Here is an 8,160-nt window from a genome sequence, read left to right on the forward strand (position 1 = left end):
GTCGGTCACTATGCTGCCAAATGTCCTCATAAGGATAAGATTGACAAGGGGAAAGAACCTGTTAGATGGAACAAGAAACAGAATGCAAATAAGAAAAGCTATTACACTCATGAAGATAGTGATGGACTTTCAAATAGTGATGAAGATGAACGAGGTAATAATTATAAACTTTTAATGGCTTTTGAAGATGATGATTACATGGATGCTATAGATGAAGAAGGTTTTTATGAAGAAATTTCTAAACTCAAAGTCTGTTTAGAAGAGAAAAATATGATTATTGATTCTCTGCAATGTCAACTGGCTGAAAGGGAAAAACATCATGAAAAATTGGAATGTGAAATTGTTGGTCTTAGAAAAGAGATTGAGAAAACAAAAGCTCTTAATCTTAAATTTGTTAAAGGATCTGAAACTCTGGATGAGATTATCAATGTGCAGTGTTCTCCACTAATCAAGACAGGTCTGGGATATAATGGAGAAGCATCACAAGAATCCACTTCCAAAAGTTATCTTGATGCAGCAAGGAGGAGCGAGCAAAGGCCTAATAGACATCATCAGGTAAATCAGGGACAGTTTTCCTCAAGAATGAACAAAGACTATCAGGAAAATCGGGGACATTCTACTTTAAGGACAAACAAAAGCTACAAATAGCCACAGGTAAAACCTTCTCAATATGCCTCAAGAATGGATTCCAATAGAAACTACAATCATTTGGCTGGTAGATTTGATAATCACAGGAGTTTCTTCAATGGCCAATGTTTCTCTTGCCATAACTTTGGCCACAAAGCTGCTCAATGTGTTGCCTATAAGACAATCATGACTAGAGAAGCTCAAAAACAAAGAAGTATGACTGGAATCACAAAAAGGACCTATAACAACTTTTCGGCCCTTGAAAATGAAATTGAATGTTCTATTTGTAATAACTTCAGTCATGAAGATTCTGAATGCAAGAGCAGGTTTTGGAAGACAACTCAGAAGGAACAAACCTCAAGTGCCAAAACATGGAGAATGAAGGAACCACAACCAGAAAGATGTGGGATAGCTTTATATGCAGAAGGAAAGGAAAATCAATGGTACATCGACAGTGGATTTTCAAAGCATATGATAGGTGATAAAGAAAAACTTGAATCATATAGTGTTTTAGAAAAGGGAAAGAAAGTTTCTTTTGGAAATGATACCCCTGCAGTCATAAAAGGAAAAGGCACTGCTCAATTGAAAGAAAAGGTCAAAGCTAGAAATGTTTTGTATGTTGATGGGTTGAAGCATAATCTACTGAGTGTCAGTCAGATGTATGATCAAGGAACCGAGGTAATATTTCGATCAAATGGATGTAGTGTTCGTGATCTTGATACAGGAAAAACAGTGATCAAAGGCAGAAGAACTCCAAATAATTTATACATATTTGAAGAAGGACAACAGCAATGCTACTTGAGCAAGGATGATGAACACTAGTTATGGCACTGGAGGTTGGGGCATCTAAGCTTTTCACAAATAAGGAAAGCATGCAAATACCAGGCAGTTCGTGGTCTTCCATATATCAATTCCAGACAACACAAAATGCAAATCATGTCAGTTTGGTAAGCAAACCAGAACTAACTTCCCTGAGAAGGAAGGATCAGCTAGCAGGCCACTTGAGCTAGTCCATACAAATGTATGTGGTCCATTTAGGACAAGGTCACCTCGAGGAGAATAATACTTTATATTATTCATTGACGACTTCTCCAGGATGGTTTGGTTAGGACTTATGAAGCACAAAGATGAAGCATTCGAAAAATTCAAATCTTTCAAAGCCCTGGCTGAAAACGAATCAGATCACAAAATTAAGTGCCTCAGGTCTGAAAGAGGTGGGGAGTTTACCTCAAATGAATTTTTTGATTTCTGTGAAGAACATGGAATAAGAAGGGAATTCTCTACAGCTAGGACTCCTCAGCAAAATGGAGTGGTGGAAAGGATGAACAGAATGGTTCAACAAATGGCTCGTGCTATGCTTGATGAATCTGGAACTCCCGCAACCTTCTGGGGTGAAGCTGCATTTGTTGCAGTTGTTATTCTCAACAAAACAAATGTCCGAGTGAACAGCACTCAAACTCCTCATGAGCTCTGGTATGGTGAAACTCCTTCGGTAAAGCATTTCAAAATTTTTGGAAGCAAATGCTATATTAAGAATAATGATGAACAGCTTGGCAAACTTGAACCTAGAGCAGATGAAGGCATTCTCCTTGGTTATTCTCCCCACAGCAAAGCATATAAGTGTTACAATAAAAGACTTAGAAGAATTGTTGACAGCATTAATGTAGTGGTTGATGAAAAAGGATACATTCCTAAGTAAGTAAATTATGAAAATATCGAAGAGGATGAAGACTACCCTCAAAATCAGACTGATGGTGAAGAAGAACCTCAAGAGGCACCAGACGAACAGATAAGAATAGAAGAGAAGACTCCATCCAGATATGTTCAGAAGAATCATCCAGAATCTCAAATTTTGGGGCAAAAAGAGGCAGGTATACAAACAAGAAGAACAATTGCAGAAGCCTCAAGCTATTTGGCTTTTCTCTCCTCCACTGAACCAAAAAATGTAAAAGAGGCATGCAAAGATGAATGCTGGGTCAAGGCAATGGATGAAGAACTTGAGCAGATCAAAAAGAACAACACTTGGGAGTTGGTTCCTAGACCAAAAGATAAGAACGTCATAGGAACAAAATGGATTTTTAAAAATAAGTTGAATGAAAATGGAGAAGTGATTAGAAACAAGGCCAGACTTCTGTGTAAAGGGTATGCTCAACAAGAAGGAATGGACTTTGAAGAAACTTTTTCTCCCGTTGCTAGACTTGAGGCCATCCGAATGTTCCTTTCTCTCTCAAGCTTTCAGAAGTTTAAAGTATTTCAAATGGACGTGAAATCAGCCTTTTTGAATGGAGACTTAGAAGAAGAAGTGTACATTGAGCAACCAGATGGTTTCATTCTCGGGAATGATCCAAATCTTGTATGCAGACTAAAAAAGGCTCTCTATGGTCTTAAACAGGCTCCAAGGGCTTGGTACTATCGTTTGGACAAATATCTTCATCAACAAGGATTCTCAAAAGGATCAGCAGATAGCAATCTTTATATAAAAATTGAAAATGACAAATTGCTAATACTTGTTGTGTATGTAGATGATATTATCTTTGGCAGCAATGAAGAGGCTATGAGTCAAAGCTTTGCCTTGGTGATGCAGAAAGAATTTGAAATGTCTTTGCTTGGAGAACTGACATACTTTCTTGGATTGCAAATCCAACAAAAGAAAGGCGGTATCTTCTTGTCTCAAACCAAGTACCTCAAGCAGATTCTGAAGAAGTATGGCATGGAAGATTCGAAACCAGTATGTACCCCTGTGGTTACAGGATGCAGTCTCAGTGCAAATGATGAATCAGCAGCAGTGCATCAACCAACCTATAGATCCATGATTGGAAGTCTACTTTATTTGACAGGTACCCGACCAGACATCATGCATGCAGTGGGAATAGTTGGAAGATTTCAGGAAAATCCTAAGGAAACCCATCTTCAAGCAGTAAAGAGAATTTTCAAGTATCTTCAAGGAACCCAAAACTATGGCTTATGGTATCCAAGAGACACAGATCTCACTCTTCATGCTTGTATAGATGAAGATTGGGCTGGAAGCGTGGATGACAGAAAAAGCACAAGTGGTGGTGCATTCTTTATGGGTTCCAGATTAGTATCTTGGTTCAGCAAGAAACAAAGTTCGATTGCTCTATCTACAGCTGAAGTAGAATATGTGGCTGTTGCATCTTGTTGCACACAGCTCCTTTGGATGATGCAAACTTTACAGGACTTTCAAATCACTTGTACTCCACCTATCTCCATCTTATGTGATAATACAAGTGCAATCAGCATTTCAAAGAACCCAGTCATGCATTCTAAGACCAAGCACATACCGATCAAGTATCACTTTCTCTGGGAACAAGTGTTGGAACAAAAGGTCAAATTGGAGTATGTTCCCTCTAAGGAACAAGTTGCTGATATACTCACCAACCCACTACCCAGGGAGACATTTGAATACCTCAGACAGAAGCTGGGAGTAGTTGATGCATCATCTTGTTGTTAAAATTTGTCAGTTTCAGAGAAAAATGGGTGTACGCGTGTTTCCTGAGGAGGATCCGCGTACATACGCCGGTTTGTGCAGAGATAGTCGCGTATATGGAGGGACGGGCTCTGGTTGAAGATATACTGATATAGGTCTGACAGAGACCATCCGGCACAGGTTCAGGGGGAGCAGATAAACTTCTAATGATGCATTGTTGGCATTATCTTAGAAGCTTTTGGTTCTAGTTCACAGTTGTTGTTGAATTCAGGTGGATCAATTGCAAAGGGAGAATAGAAGGAAATCATGGTTGCTGATCTGAATGGTGATTGACAGATGCAGCTGCTATCAATTATTGGTGACCTTCATACGTCTTGCTCTAGATATTTCGTCTCTATGTCATGTATCTCTTTTATGGTGTCAAGGTCATGTAACGGCCTATATTGGTTTCCCCACTATGCCTGGGATGAAGATGTAATGTATTTGGTTGTCATATGTAAAATTATGATGTATCCCCACTTGGTTGGGTGGATGATCCCCACTTGATTGGGTGATGGATGTATGTATTGAGTTTTTTTGGTGATAGGAAGGTCTTTTATGATGTATAAGTCTTGGTTCTTCTTGAAGAACATCTTTTGCAGACCTTGCTTATAGTCAGAGGGAGCATGAACAGCACACTTCAGCAGAGCAGAGACTTCAGCATGTATTCAGAGGAAGCATGGATAGAGTGGTACACCTTGGCATATAAAAAGGGTGAGCTCATTCAGAGATTTCAGTAGGTACTCAAGGGGAGTATGGGCAGCGGAATGTTCATCTAGGAAAGAGATTATCTTGGTTTGCCCTTTGCCCTTGATGTCAAAGGGGGAGAGTGATTGGTTGTTGTTGCCATCAAGTCCAAAGGGGGAGATTGTTGGCATTATGATACATATGTTGTACTTGATGGCAACCCACTCATCTCAGATGATAAATTATAGTGCAACAAAGTTCACGCACTTTCATGAAGATAAAAGTTTCTTTCATGTAGAGAAAAGTTCACGCACTTTCATGAAGATAAAAGTTTCTTTCATATAGAGAAAAGTTCACGCACATTCATGAAGATAAAATTTTCTTTCATGTAAAGAAAAGTTCACGCAATTTCATGCAGAGAAAATTTTCTTTCATGTAGAGAAAAGTTCACGCACTTTCATGCAGAGAAAAGTTTCTTTCATAAAGAGAAAAGTTCACGCACTTTCATGCAGAGAAAAGTTCCCTTCATGCAGAGAAAATTTCACGCACTTTCATGGTTGGTTCATGGTATTATTCTGACAGTTTTTGATCCTATGGTTTTGTTCTATGGTGTTGCATCCAAAAGTATTGATCTCACGCACTTTCATGGTTGGCTCATGGTATTAGTTCAACAGTTTTTGATCCTATGGTTTTGGTCCGTGGTATTGCATCCAAAAGTGTTGATCCCAAGTATTGGGTCCTTGGTATTGAATTATTATGGTTTTGGACCGTGGTATTGTGGAAGGCCTAAGACTATAAAAGAGGAAGTAGATCATTTGGCAAGGCATCATCTGAATGATTGAATATATGATAAAGTGCTAGATCTGGAATACTGGTAATTGTGGTGCAGATATGGATCTGAATGAAGGAGGAACCTTAGCGCAAAGAGAAGGATAAGTTCTATTGATGGGTCATAATCGTTAAAGCTTGAATGATAGTATCTTTGTATGATTTTGATCTGTTATATGTGGCGCTTGCTTGATCTATAAAACTGATAATCTGGGTTAATTAGTGTTTGAATATCTGAAAGAGCGAATTATCCTTTATAGATCTGTACACAGGTTCAGTGAAGCGAAGGTGCGTATACACGCTGGTTCAGTGAATGAAAACAATGTATACGCAGGTTGTTCCAAACACAGAAGCGTATGCACGCATGTTGCAGGTTATTGAAATAGCGTATATCTTTTGAGTTGTGATCTAGCTGCTTCTGTTTATTGTTGCAGTGTTCTGGGTTCAGAATTTGGTGTGTAGTTACGGTTACTGTGATTTGGGTACAACTGTCAGAGAAGTGTCTACTTGATTCAGTTCTAATTGGTGAAAAGGAGATTGTTTGATGCAGAAATTCCTGATGATTGATTGATGTTCATGGATCCAGTCTGAAAATTTATGAAACGTGGTCCCTGGAAGAAAGAGAAGGTTGTAGCCTTCTGTAGGCCAACACCTACGTACTAGTATCTTGGCTAGTGCAAGAGCTAATGGGGTTGTAGCTCCCTTCCAGGATCATCTGGAGAACGAGAGAGAGTTGTAGCTCTCTGCAGGTTCCAGCCTGCGTACTGGTAAAGGACTGCACCAGTACATTGTAAAAGAAGTTTCTAATTTAAGGAAGATAGAGATGAATTGCAGAAGGTGGTTTTCACCCACATTGGGTTTCCACCTTATATCTTGTGTTCTTGTGTGCGATTGTCTTTCTGCCTTGTTTTACTGTTTATGGTTACTGGTTATTTGATTCTGAAACACAGATTAAAAATCAACATCAGAAAGATAAAGTAATTAAAAGTTTGCATTGTATACGCGGGTTTCCTTCTGCATAGTTGTGTATATACGCGGGTTTAATTAACTAAAGTAGCGTATATTATCTGGTTTTGAAAAAGGAATATTTGACTTGATAATACTGATTCACCCCCCCCCAGTATTATTTCCAACATATTTCACCCAAGCCTTGAAGTTGATCCCTTATTTCAGATATCCTCATAAAGTATGAGGATGGATTTAAGACATCTGTGATTTAAGACAAACTAATATATATTAAATATAAAAAAGTATAATAGTTATTATTAATTATTATTTAAGATCTATTAAACAAGCCGACATTCATCTCATCCTTAAATCTACTCTCCTCATAACTATTTAAATCCCTCATTTAAGCTCTTCTACTATCAACATTCAAGAAGTCCTGATGATGGATCCCTGTTGGGATTTGAAACGTTGACGGAAAATGGTTTTTACTATGGATTCTCCGGTAACTAAGTCAAAGTATGAGGATATTCTTTCTTATTTCGATATCCTTAGCTTGTAGTGTTCTTTCCTTAGAGATATAACTTCTCCTGCAGTGCTTACAGAAAATAACTCTACCTAATTTTCATATATTTCTTTTGAGGTGTCGAGTATAGATACATATGGAATGAGGGGATCCTTGATGTATTCTATGATAATGCTTTGAGCCCTCACTTCCCCTTTCATAAACTTTGCAAGTTCTTGAGAATATTCTTTTGATGATTTGGTGATGGAGCCTTTGACATGATCTATCACCTCATTTTCAATGAGATTCAAACTTGTCCTCTTCTTCCATGCAAGATAGTTTGAAGCCCCAACCAATTTGTTTCTTTCCTTTTAAAAATACATTTTGACAGATTCAGACATAAATATACTTACTTGTGAAGGTGATTCTTCCACTTGTTGCCTTGAATTTTTTTGATGACATAGTTAATAGATATCTTCTCCTTAATGAAGATATTTCTCTTCAAGAATTATCCTTGACCCTACCAAGGGGGAAATCATTTTAGATCCTTTGATGGTGATGTCCTTGTTGATGGTGATAGATGATAACTTCTTGATTCTTCTTGGATGATATTCAATGGTAATGACCTTGCTTCACTGAGAGAGAGATCACCTTAGAGTATTTTGAAGATGATGAAAATTTCCTTGATCTTGATTCTCTAAGATGAATAGACTTCAAGAAACTTTTATTTGTAGGTCCCTTTAACTTGAGTAGGGTCTTTGTGGTATTTTGAGGATCCAAAGACTTTTTTTGGTGTAGAATTCTTAGTAGATCTTGACTTCACTTTGATATCCTTCAAGATTTTATTCTTGAGTGCTTTTGTCTCCCTTGATGAGATTCCCTTTTCTTGATTTGTCACCTTAGCTCTAATACCATTTTGAGAAATCTAGGGCATCAGAATTAGAATATTTCTCTATCAATGATAACTTCTTGTGAATGTCTTTTACTTCTTTAGATTAGGATCTTCTCTTAAGTTAGATTATTATAGTATTATTCTTCATTAAACATATATAAAAGCATAAACAATAAAGATACAAAAGAC

Source organism: Pinus tabuliformis, chromosome 3_2 (genome assembly GCF_031772625.1).
Source record: "Pinus tabuliformis cultivar Carrire ecotype Pingquan chromosome 3_2, CPIR1, whole genome shotgun sequence".
Classification (NCBI taxonomy): Eukaryota; Viridiplantae; Streptophyta; class Pinopsida; order Pinales; family Pinaceae; genus Pinus; species Pinus tabuliformis.